Source organism: Barbus barbus (assembly GCF_936440315.1).
Source record: "Barbus barbus genome assembly, chromosome: 3".
Classification (NCBI taxonomy): domain Eukaryota; kingdom Metazoa; phylum Chordata; class Actinopteri; order Cypriniformes; family Cyprinidae; genus Barbus; species Barbus barbus.
Window position 1 is genome coordinate 24,164,268 of NC_136731.1, and position 13,764 is coordinate 24,178,031.

At 37.2% G+C, this 13,764-nt stretch overlaps 1 protein-coding gene across 1 annotated transcript in view; it reads left to right on the forward strand.

The window, feature by feature from the left end:
- Positions 1-1,406: 1,406 nt before the first annotated feature.
- The window catches only part of LOC306848542 (zinc finger protein GLIS2-like), a gene marked incomplete at its 3' end in the record, with an annotated part of 43,025 nt that continues 30,667 nt past the window's right edge, over positions 1,407-13,764 (forward strand). The window contains exon 1 of the mRNA XM_079383155.1: positions 1,407-1,805. The remainder of the gene's footprint in view (positions 1,806-13,764) is intronic.

The following is a 13,764-nucleotide window of genomic DNA, read 5'->3' on the forward strand; positions in this document are numbered from 1 at the left end:
ATATTTAAAAAAAGTGTCAGCCTTTTTTTGTTCACATTCTTAAAAAAGTTCTTTATTGCCATCTATGGTTCCAAAAAAAAAAACCTTAACAACCATGGAACCTTGCCATTCCACAAAAGGTTCTTTATAGAAAAAGGCTTTTCGGATTATTAAAATGTTCTTCAAACTTAGAAAGAAATTGTTCCTTAAATAATTGTTCACTTAAAGGCTTTTGGGGGGGGGGGGGGGGGGGGGGGGTTGTTGTTCCTCTATATGGTATCATTGCTTTTGGAACCTTTATTTTTAAAAGTGCATACAATAAAAGTCAATTGAGTCCAATGGGTCTTTGACTCCAAATATCTTCTTTTGTGTTCCACAAAAGTCATACAGGTAACATCCACACTCATATATTCTATGTTTTGGCATTTTGAATTTTTATTTTCATTTACATTTTCAATATATTATACAAATATTATATTATATTCATTATAAATTCTATATTTTTGCTGTTGTTGTTGCTTTGGAAACACAGCAAATCTGATTTTAATTAGAATATTATTTATTATAAATGAATGATTGTTATTTTAAAATAATTGTGTAAATTATATAAATATAAACTGAAATAATTAAAATATTAATTTCAATTTAATTCAATTATATGCTCAAAATATATGATGTATGGCATATGATATATATCTATAATATAATTATACATGATGTAATACTCCATGATGTAATACTTCAATATGTAGAAACATATTGAAAGTATTGATTTTAATCTATTTATTAGACACTATATTAATATTATATAATTTATGTATTATATTTTTTATAAATAATCTCAAAGAAATTAAGCAAGAGTGTCCTTTGTGCTAGAGCAAAATGAATAGATCTGAGGAAAGGGTCTAAGGAGGTAATGTTTATTAAAGCTTCGGCGATAAAAAGCTTTATTACCATGCCAATAAAAATCTCGAGAGCACTGGAGGGAGGAGGGGAAGGGAGTTTGTTTGGATGGGAGCCCAGGCCGGCCTCCTCAGCGCTGGATGGGGCGGAGCAGCACACATGCGCTGAGCTGGCAGAGTCACAGTCAGTCAGGGCTGATCCCTCCGCCCGCTGCGCCCGAGGAGAGGAGAGGAGACACGGACAGGCTCGAGTCCGGGGTGCTGGAGACCCACCTCACCACACACTGTCTCCAAGGACAACATTAAGGCCCCGGGACTGGAAACGACCTGAGGAAATCGCGAATCCGACACGGAGACACCATCCGGACACGAAGCTGAAAAGGGGGACGTCTCCTCTCCATCGCCTTTTGCGCACGACCACCCATTAAAAACCCCTCTGGACCAGCGCCGATGCAAGCGATGCACTTTGATGCCAAGACAACGATCACTCCGATCGGTTTCTGTTTGTTTTTTTAGCGCATCATTCTTAAGCAGTCATTCTAGAGTCGATAATAACACTACGGACACTGTGTTGACACACACACACACACACACGTGCATTTAACGGGTTTCTTCTTCATGAGAATATTCTCATGGCCTGAAACTGACATAAACTTCTAAATCCGTCGCATTCACTCCGGACTTCTGCTTTTTCCGAACACTGTCATGCGTGTCCAGACAACAGTTTGATGCTTTCAGACAGCAGTAGATTATTCAGCCACTGGTGACAGTGTCTTACAGGTCATTTTGCATACTCTGCCGGGCCTTGCTTAAAAACTGACTCCTCATTTGCAATCCAAGGGAATTGGAGTAAACATCCCCTCTGGAAAGTTTAAGGTGGAGACCAGTGCTGGGCCATAACACATCCAGGAGGTTTTACAGAAGGTAAGCCAGTCTTATGAACTCAGATGGCATTGCAACCTTGCATCGTTGATCTCCAGTGCATTGCCGTGCCAATATAAACATGCATATTTAGTTTTGTCCAGCGAGCACGGTCACTCAGAGTAGAATACAGACATAGTCCAATACAGACATAAAAGTGACAGGATTTAATTCTGAAATAGAAGCTCAAGGTCACTTTCAAATTTCTCACCAATTGCTGGACATGGGGGCCAAAGGAAAGAGCATCATCAATTAAAAACCCAAGATACTTATACTGAGACACAAATTCAATCTCCAAACCTTGAGAAGTTATAATAGAAGGAGGATTATGAGGAATGGATTTTGATTTAGAAAACAACATAAATTTTGTTTTATCTGCATTTAAAACTAGTTTTAGATCGAATAAGTTTCGCTGAACAATATTAAAAGCAAGCTGTAACTGTGAAAGAGCCCGATTAGGTGTGGATGCTGAACTATAAATTACTGTGTCATCAGCATAATAATGAAAATGTGTATTATTAACATTTTGATCAATATTATTAATATATACAGTAAATAGGAGCGGCCCTAGGACCGACCCCTGTGGCACACCTTTAGTTACATTAAATGAACTAAAAATAAAACCATCTGCCTGTATACACTGAGTTCTATTAGAGAGATAATTATTAAACCAACCAATAGCATCTTCAGATAATCCGATACTGACAAGACGTTGTATCAACAAAGTATGATCAACAGTATCAAATGCTTTGGACAGATCAATAAATAAAGCTGCACAGTGTTTCTTGTTGTCAACTGATTCAATAAAATCATTTAGTACTTTTAAGGCTGTTGTAGTAGTACTATGTTGTTTTCTAAAACCAAATTGAAAATCAGACAGGATATTATTAACAGAAAGAAAGTCCTTTACTTGATTATTAACAAATGATTCAAGCATTTTGGCAAGGACAGACAACTTTGAAATGGGCCGATAGTTATTTAGCTGTGTAGGATCTCCACCTTTAAACAGGGGAAGAACAAAAGCTGATTTCCATATAGATGGAATTTCATTTAAAACAAGAGAAAGATTAAAAATATAAGTTAAAGGAGGGGCAATAAAATCAGCGGCTAACTTTAAAAAATAAGGTTCCAATTTATCAGGACCTGCTGATTTTGAAACATCTAAAGATTTAAGAGCTTTACATACCTCAGAAATTGCAACTGGTGAAAAACTGAATGCCTGACTAGACATACAATTCTCTGACGGAACAATTAAAGAGTTTGCATGAGCGCCATAAATTGAATCAAACAAAAAGCTAGAGGCTATAAAATGTTCATTGAAACAATTAAGCATTTTTTCATTATCAATGACTGCGTGGGAGCCTTTCATAATACATGAAGGAAGTTCTATACCTTTATTATTTTCAGTTAATGATTTAACAATTTTACATTTCGATGAATTATTTAAATTATTAGAAGTTTGTATAAGGAAGTGCTCAGCTTTAGCTTTTCTGACTGCAACCGTGCATGCATTACGTAGTCATCTAAAATCTAGTTTTTCTAGCTTTCGCCCATGCCAAGTTGCGCTCATGAAGCATATTTGATAAAAGAGGAGAAAACCATGCATTGTCCCTGCCCTTCACCCTGTAGCTTTTAGGGGGGGCATGTTTATCAACTAAACCAGAAAATTTTTTATAAAAGAATTCCCAAGCTATTTCAAGGTCAGGAATTAAATTAATTTGTTCCCACTCCAAGTTATTCAAATCATGTAGAAACCCTTGTTCTGAAAAATGTTTCATATCACGTTTTGTTATAACGCGTGGTTTGAATTTTGGAATTTTTGTATTTCTAACCGTTGCGAGGACACAGTGGTCACTGATGTCATTCGCAAATACAGATGCAGTTGAATACTTGTGCGGAACATTTGTTAAAATTAAATCAATTAAAGATGATTTTTCTGGACATTTTAAATTCGGTCTAGTAGGACTATCAACAATCTGAAAAAGATTTAATGTATCACAGTAGTTTTTAAATACATCAGTTGGTGAATGCAACCAATTCCAATTCAAGTCACCAAGAACTACTAATTCTTTAGCATCAAGATCTGAAAAAAGGTGGAATAAAGAAGGAAGAGCACTGCTATCAGCAGATGGAGTCCTATAGCAGCCAACAACCGTTATGCTGAGATGATTCGAAACCTCAAGATCAAGAGCTAAAAATTCAATCTGTTTACTCACAGATTTAGAAAGAGACATTTTAACATGAAACCTATTTTTAATAAAAATTGCTACCCCCCCCCCCCCCCCCACACCCCTTTTTAGTCGGTCAATCGTATATACATTATAACCATTAATACAAATATCCTTGTCTAAAACAGATTTGTTCAGCCAAGTTTCAGTCAGGACAATCACATCCGCATCAGTTGACTGTGCCCAAATACGAACCATATCCATCTTATTGATTAAACTCCGAACATTTAAATGAATAAAACCAAGTCCGAACCTTGATTTAAAAAAAAATGTTTCAAAGCTTGGGGCAGAGGCATAAACTGGGCCTGGATTAGGTTGAACGTTTCCTGAGATCAAAAGTAATAAAACAATCAAGCACCTTTGCCTAAATGTTTTCATATTATAATCATTAGAAATTGTCTCTACTATTTTAAAATTCCAACGGGCATTTATGGCGATTGTAAAATTATTTTGTAGAGCCATAATACTAGACAAACGGAAAACGATGCTTGCACTAATGCACTTTAATAGCAGACAGAATGTCTGGAGGCACATGTTAAATCTAGCATCATGTGAGGAGTTTGTTGTTGTTTTCTTATTTATAGACAAGAAATACTTCAGATGGTGCAGGATACAAATTAAACACTTCACATGGGGAAGGGTGCATGTGCAAAAAACTGAAATATTGCTTGCAAATATGATGTATTCTGGCAAAGTTACTGTTATTGTCCATAGTGGTTGAAGCCTGGACATAAAGCAGTCATCATCCAATTAGGCGATTCCAGTGTCCCTCTGCTTAATTGTGAGCACATTGAGATGTGGGTTGGAGCGGAGCCCGTCCTCATTGGCTGCTACACATGCGGCCATTGATAAAGAAGATGCCTGCCAGTAACATAGTTAACCAACTGCGAGAGGGGCATCTCGGACAAAAACGCTCTTGAATAAAGCTTGTGCTGGGGTCGATTTACTAATTGAGCCTAGAGGTGATTGCCTTCATTGAAGCCCAAGCTTGTGTAGTTTGTCCAATGGTTTGCATGACATTTGACCTCTTCATGTTGTGCTTTTTAGTTTAGAAATTCATGCACTGTTAAAATCACTGTTCGAATTGGATTGAGGTGCCCCTAAAATGACCTGAACTGGCCAGATGGCATCCTTTGGTGAAATCCAGGCCTTTTAAGAGACAGAAAGCAGTGTGTGTATGTGCACAGCTTTCTGCCTTATGCCGCTGTGCAAACGTCTCATATTATTGCCGCTGAGTCCTCACTTCACCGTATGCTCTCCTCCAGCTGTGCATGCTGGCGATAACTTGTGTTTTCGCCGCGTGAACCGACGGCTCCGCGATAGGGCCGTCTGTTTCACGATGTGCTCAAAGATGTACTGTAAAGAAAGACTTCTGGCTCGCATATGAACTGAAGCTCCATAAGCAAAGCAGAGCTGAACGTTGCAGAAATCTGAGATCTTGGCACGCTGAGACTTTGGCGTACTTTTGTGAGGGGTCTGGCCAGTGAATATACCGCTTGTTCCTCTCGATGCTCAGAATGGTTTGCCAAATATGACCCACCCTGAAGCGCTTCTGTGAATTCATGCCCATTACACTGTCTAACGCTCAGTGACTAAAGAGGGGCCTGGTCTTTACTCAAAACGTGGGGCTGAATGGAGTGAATATGCAAGGCTTTGGAGACGTTCTTATGCGTGCATGCTGCGAGGCCTGAACACAGCATTTGACAAAAGACCAAAAGGAGTGCTTGGTTTGGTTTGCATTTGAAGATGTTTGTGAGAGTTTTACCCATGAATCAGTGTAACACCAGCACCATGACCAAACACTGGGTCTATAAAACTCCAAAAAAGCTCCATAAAATTTGTGCACGATATGCAAATCTTCTCAAGAAAATCTTCAGTCATTATTTACTCATTCTCAAGATGTTCCAAGCGCTTTTTCTTTCTTCTGTGGAACACAAAATAAGATATTTCAAAAGAGGTTTCAGGCTTTTTTTGTTCACACTCTTAAAAATAAAAGTTCTTTATTGGCATATGGTTACAAAAAGAACCCTTAACATCCATGGAACCTTGCCATTCCACAAAAGGTTCTTTATAGTAGAAAAAGGCTCTTTGGATGATTAAAATGTTCTTCAAACTAAGAAATGGTTCCTTTAAGAGCTGATCACTGAAAGGTTTTTTTGGGAAATCAAAGATGGTTCCTCTATGCTATCATTGCTTTTGAGTGCATACAGTAAAAGTCAATCGAGTCCAAAGGGGTTTTGACTCCAAATATCTTCTTTTGTGTTCCACAAAAGTCATACAGGTTTGGAATAACATGAGGGTGAGTAAATGATGACAACATTTTCATTTTAACATCCACACTCTAAAAAAATAAATGTTCCATCCAAAACGTGCCATTAAAGAGCCATTTTGGGTCCCCTAAAGAATGTTTCAGTAAAAACCATTTCTTCTTAGTGTGAAGAGCATTTTAGAAATCTTAAGAACCTTTTTCCCATTATAAAAAAACGGTCTGTGGAATGGAAAGTTTCTGTGAACGTTAAAGGTTCTTCGTGGAACCATTGGTGCCAATAAAGAACCTTTATACATGGAACCTTTCCATTCCACAAAAGGTTCTTTATAATTGGAAAATGTGGATCTTCAAAATGGTTCTTCTGTGACATCACTGTGAAAACCATCTTTTGGAACCTTTATTTTTGTTTGTCCGTCAGATTAAACTTAAATCTATCTATTCAGAGCATTTTTTGGACTTTCGCCATTACGATGAATAGGACTCTTGATCAAATCTTCTGAAAACAGATTTGGAAAGACATGAGTAAATAATGGCAGAATTTAATTTTGAGTGAACTGTTACTTTTTATTTGTGCCATTTTCTGTTGGTAATTACCAGTCTGTGCACCAAAAGTACATTCTTGGGTGTCTCTGGTGGTTGTTAAATATCTAGTAGCACCAAGTAATTTGCTTTGTTTTTTTTTTTGTTTTTTTGAAGCCACAATTAAACAACCCTTAAGGTATTTAGAGGCTTCAACCCATACAGGGCATTCAGCCTTAACACTGACACCCATGATCCTCCACGTGGGCTAGATTTACAACCTCAGGAGGGTTCGGCAATGGAATCGAGAGTATTGAGAGTATGAGATGGTCTCGGTGATGGGAATTTCAGACGGTCTTCTGCATTACTTCAGGACAGAGACAGCTGCCATCCACTTGAAATAAATGTTTAGCATTTGCTAAAAGGTGGGAGGAGGGCTCGGGGAGGTCAGTTTGGCTGGGAATTTAACAAAGACTGGAGGAAGAGTCCTGGAACGTGGAATTCCTCACTGAAATGATCAGAGATTTCGGTAAAATTCCAGCTTCTACACTTAAAAAAAATAAAAATAGATAAATATTCTATTTCTGCATCAATGGTGAACCATGAAGAACCTTTAACATCAATGGAATCTTTTAAATGCACTAAAGGTTCTTTATAGTGGAAAAGTTCTTTTAAGACAGTTCTTTTAAGACGAGTTCACAAAAAGGTTCTTTGGGGAAACAAAAATGGTTCTTCTATGAAAACTCCCTTGTGAAACCTTTATTTTAATAGTCTAGGAAAAATTGTGGTCTAATAATCCTGGCATTGTTGGCACTGTGACAAATGGCTTTTGTTCCAGTGCTATAAGTCCATTTGGAGAAAATACATCTGCTAAATACATAAATGTGACTGTTTATTGTAGTTCCGGAAAAGCCTTTTTTTTTAATGCTTTGAAATGCCACAAAACGCTGTTTTAAAAACAGTTGTGCAGAAAAGAGCTGCGCAAACAAACTTTCACCAGGGCTGATAGTAGTGCAGAGGCCCTGAGTCATACGGGCTCGCTGAGACCAGTGAAACCACCCTCTCTCGCTGGGCTTGGACCATGCATTTTTCTGCAGTTAAACTGCAACCACTAATCACAGCGTGGCCTCACCGTTTCCTCTTGGAACGTTTCGCTCACGTCCTCCCTGCTGCGCAGCGCCCGGTCCCGCCCCAGCCCAAGGACCCCTCGCTCTCTTTCTCTCTCCCCCTCGGCACCTTCACGGGACACGTGAGGATGGTCCATACCACCCGTCCCTGTGCCTCTGTGCCACCAAAGGCCTGGTGCTCCGGTGCAAGCCCTCCAAAATAAACAGACCGAGTTCTGCATCCACAGACTTTCCACTTTGTTTTGTTTTTTTATGTCTTTCAGCCACTTACTTTCTCCTTATAACCACTGCAACAAAATGAGGGGAAATTTGACAAAATGATTAACAGAACAGGAAAAGAAAGAAGTCCTTAGGTCAAAGGTCAGGAGCTTATGACTCTTTCTGGAAAAAGGTCTTACACATACATACAATTATAATTTAATTTAATATATATATATATATATATTATACATATGTGTGTGCGTGTTTGTGTGTGTGTACTTTAATTTTTAATTAAACACATATTTGTCAGAATTTTTGTTCCTCGTTATCTTAAAGAGCCTTTGAAATGCTTAAATGCTAAAATATCATAAAATCAGTCATATATCAATAAAATTCAGCTAATGGTTGATGAAGCTACACAAAGAACAAGCTCGTATAAGAGAGATTTAGCTCAATATGTTAACTAAATTTCCAAATTTCCATTTGTACTCCATAGTTTGAAGACTGATTATTCTTAGATGGGGAAGATAGTACTAGTAATAAATGAAAAGGTGTGTGCAAATGTGCCTGGTACTGTATATCAGCATAAGCCATTGAAAAAGTGACCAATAGAGTTCAAGAAACGTGAGAACAGTCTTTGCCACATGACTCTGAATCGCAGGGCCACATCACCACCATTGTTTTCCAACTGTAAGCTGTTAGCAATAAGCAGCGCGCTGGATCGTAACGGGCCAAGGGCTTCAGCAGTTAAACTGGAAGCACAGCTGGCTTTTATTATTATTTACTTGCAAAGCCAACAGCCTGGGTCTTCCAGTACAGCCACAATAACGCGACTGGAACACAATAAGCGCATAAGACTGCTGTATGAAAAGAAAAGAGGGCAGGGAGGGAGGTAAAGCATTTTAGAAAGAGAAACAAGGCTCTCTCAAATCTGGGCCTGGGCTTGGCTCCGTGTCCAGGCAAATTCATTCCCGTCAATGTGTGCGAAAGTCCGAGACTGCCGCCTTCTTTCCATGATCTGCTGTTCCCTGCAGTTACTCTGCAGCTGTTTGTCACGAGCGGCACGTCTTGAGTTTGAAAGAAAGATGAAGCGAATATTCGTGCGTTCTGCCTCATTTTAAAGTGATCAGAGGATACGACTCTTTTCCATTTTTCCTGTCCCGCTGCTCTCGTATCTCTGTTAACTTTGGCACATGGCTTGAACGGGAATCTTTGGTACTTTTTGTTAATTCTACAGTAAATTGTAGCTCATTGTCAGAGTCTACTCTATGAGGAAGAGGAGTATTTCCATCAGTAGCTTTGTGGTAAAAAAAACAACAAAACGTTGTTAAAGTGTCCCTATTATGGATTTTTGAAAATGACCTTTCATGCAGTGTTTAACACAGCTCTAAGTGAATGAAAACATCCTGCAAAGTTTTAAATCTGAAAGTGCACCGTGTATAAAGTTATTGTCGCTCAAAAGAGAGAGTCGACTCTGAATCATTGAAATTAGTCATTTTTAAAACGAATCCCAAGCCGTTTCATGTTGATGTCAACGTGAAACATTAGCATATTGCCCGCCCACTTGTTGGTCTTTTCACCTTCGTCTGAATGAAAATGCAAATTAATTCTTTGCCACTAGGTGCCGTTTTTGGAGCAGTAAAAATAGCGCTGCTTTAAATGAAATCGACCAATCACCACAGATAAGCGTCACGCAAAGGAAGGGTTTCAGAAAAATTCATCGTTGAGTGAATCGTTTGGGAGTCGTTGAGCAAATAAGTTAAAAATAAATGCATATTATAAGACAATGAAAGTGTTTTTTGACCTTGCATGCATGTCAACTTGTTGGGGACTCCCAAAACCAAAATACGAACCTTTCAGTTACCTTAATAGGGGTAAGTTTCAATACATTCACCGAAACTGTTTTTGTGCAACAGCTGATGAGATAAAGAGACACTTTATTGATTACTTAGGAGGAATTTAGCCTTACAAGAAAATAGGCCTACCATAATGTTAGATGTTTTGTTTTGGAAACTTAGGACTAGACCATACCTCTACTATTATTCAAAGGTTTGGGGTCAGTAAGATTAGAAATTAATATTTCAATTCAGCAAGGAAGACATTTATAATGTTACACAAGATTGCTATTTCAAATAAATAGTGTTTCTAGTCATAAAAAAATAAATAAATCACGGTTTCCACAAAAATATGAAGCAGCAAAACTGTTGATAATAATAATAAATGTTTTTTGAGCAGTAAATCAGCATATTACAATGATTTCTAAGGGATCATGTGACACTGAAGACAGAAAATTCAGTTGTGATCACAGCAATAAATAAAATTTTAAAGTGAATAGAAAACAGTTATTTTAAATTGTATTAATGTTTCACAATACTGCTGTATTGCTGGCCAAACAAATGCAGCCTTTGTTGAGCATAAAAGACTTTTTCATAAGCATAAAAAACTGTACATGAACTGTACTCAATATGTCATATATATGCATTGACTCATATTTACTGTATGTATTAAGACATAAAACAGTGAAATATCTAGCCTAAAAATCTAAAAAGCATAAATAAATGAACACAAAGACATATTATTTTCAACATTTTTGTTATGTGCACCAATAAAACAACAAAAACACTAAACAAATATTTAGCGACTTATATTTTTCTGAAAACAGTTTAATATATGAAAACCTTCTGTGAACATTTTTTTATGTTCTGATGCAAATGAATCAAATCAGAGTCATGTTGATTCATTGAAACAATCAGTTTGAAGTGACTGACAGGAATGAATCCAACTCACTGCTTGTTACTAAATCAAAGACTCTATTAAATTGTTTCAGACTTAAAATGAGTCACAAAACAAAGAAGGGTCATGAAACGAGTCTCATGTCTTTGAGAAAACTTAATGGGCAAATAAAATGTGCAATAAAATCACTGAAGTATTGAAAAACAGTACTGTATTTCCCCAAAAACCAACCAGAAAGTTATATTGATATGTTCAGCCTTTTGAAGATACTGAATGTCATATTTATGTATTTACTCATAGTTACTGTATTTATAAAGAAGTAAAACAGTAAAATATCCAGTCTAAAAGTAAATCTAAAAAATAATCAAATGAAAAAGTGTTTGCTTCAATTATGCGCCTATAAAACAAACAAAAAAATGCTAAACAGAAATATTCAGCAACATATTTAAATGAAAACAGTTTAATATGTGAAAATGTGTTGATGCAAATGAATCAAATCAGAGTTGAGTTAATTAATTGAAATAATCAGTTTGAAGGGACTCATGGGAATGAATCCAACTTGCTGCTTATTTCACTAAATCAGAAATTCTATTAAAATGTTTCGGGCTTAAAATGAAGGAAGGGACACGAAACTAGTCTTATGTCTTTAAGAAAACTTAATGGCCAAATAAAAAGAGCAAAAAAATATAGCTGCAATATATATTTTAAAACTTTATATCTCTATTATCTAAACGTTATGTATATTCTATAAATGTGACTCTGATTTTAGCTGCTTGGCTCTAAAATGTACATCTGACTACAAACAACTGTGCCGCATTATTTGTTGTTTTGCATGCCAAACTATCAGTCCATCTCTCACACTGAGATGAAGCTCTATAGGTACACGCTCCTCCCGTCTCTCTATGGCTCTGTGCCTTGTTTGCTCTCTCTGACGGAGACAGAAGATGAAAGGCCCTTCGTGTTTAGGAGGAGCCTGCCGCTCAGCTGAGCGAAGTCAAAGAAACGCAGGGAGATAAAGGGTGATAGAAAGAGGGAAGGAGGGGGGAAAATCTTGTCATGTTGACCTTGTCTGGCTGCCAGGCCTCGAAGGGGGCGAGTGTTGAGGGGAGGGTGGCCTCGCTTTGAGAAAACAGGCGCCCCATGCGAGGGAAACGAGTGAACACAGGCACACAGTGAGGCTGGCAGAGACACAGACAGGAAGAAGAACAGAGGCAGAGAAAAGAAAAGGTGTCTGAAAGTGAAAAGAGGAGCAACGACAGGCAACATCAGCAGAGGTCTAGTAACTACTAGGGTCCATTATGTCCTCCAGTATTTATAAGACAATAAACATTAATTTGTGGTTTTCAGGGCCAAATCGTGGTCCTGCCTGGTCCCTAGACACACATTTCAATATTAAGGCAGCTATATAGGCTATATGATAATATAACCATATTATAAGATAACTTTCATTTGCAAATTTAAATAATTGTCCTTTATATTCTTACAGGACTGAAGCAAAAGCAGAATATTGTGTATAATTTATATATATATATATATATATATATATATATATATATATATATATATATATATATATATATATATATATATATATATATATATATATACATATATATATATATATACATATAATTACAAACACATATATTATATAAAATATATTTAAAAATATGTATTCATAAATATTTTACATATATAAATACTTAAGTATATATATTTAAAAATCTAAATACATAATAATATATGTCTTAAATATTTTCTTTGTATTAAGACTACAGTTTCTACCCTTTATTATACATTTTATTTAGATGCATAACCTCAAAGAAAAACATTTTCAAATTTTTTTTTCATACTGTTCCAAATACAAACTATTATTGTTAAACGTAGGAAAGACATGAACACCTATATTTTAAATATATATGTTTTTATTTCTTTCTGTTAAAAAAACCTAATACTGTCAATAAAAAAATTATAGATTAATTTTGTGATTTCTCACCAGTCTTCAGAAAATAGTAAATAACAGTAAATAATCATTTTAAATCTAATAAAAAATAATAATTAGTTTACTTGCATGTCATCTGACCATTAACAATCAACAGAGAACTGTGAACATATGACTATGTTTTTAAATGAATGAAATATTAACTTAAACTAAATATTAAGTCGAAGGGAATCGGCTGACAAAAAAGACTGTGAATTCCTGGTTTGAACAATCACCAGTGTACCTGATTTACCATCACTTCAGTTTGTCAACTAATTACATTCTTCTGTTCTGAGTTTCCTTCATCTTCCTGTTCTTGGTTCCACCGTTTTTGGTTTTCGAGAACCGAACAGCGGCCCCACCAGCCCCCAGAAGCCGTCCCGTCGGCTCCAGCCCGGCACACAGGTGTCCATCAACAGAGGAATCCTGGCCAAATGAGAAAATCAGCACAGCATTCTATCACATGCACTACTGACGTCCCTCGAGGCCAAGCGGCTGAGAGTCACATCTCCTATCAAATTACGCCTGATTTCAGCTTAACTGCTTTGTGCACCCATCCTGGGCTTTTCAGTCCAAGAAAAGGGGTTTTTTGAGCCTCTCATGTGGCGCTGCCGTAATATTTCGGATCCAGGAAATGAGTGCAAGTCTGAGACGGCAACTCCCAAAATTTGAAGTATACCCACTGCACCCAGTGTTGGCCTGAACTCAAAGCGCAGCCTGCCTGCTGGATGTTTTATGCCTCTTATAAAAGCGAGAGCCCCTTGAGTGGCTAGGCTCGCATTTGTCACGACATTCGCTACAGCGAACAGAAATATGGCAGAAGGTCACCGGCCAGAGTGCCGAGTTTCCATGTGCTTGTCAGCTCCCGTAAATCTGTGGCTGGGAGTCTGTTAACGCTGTGGGA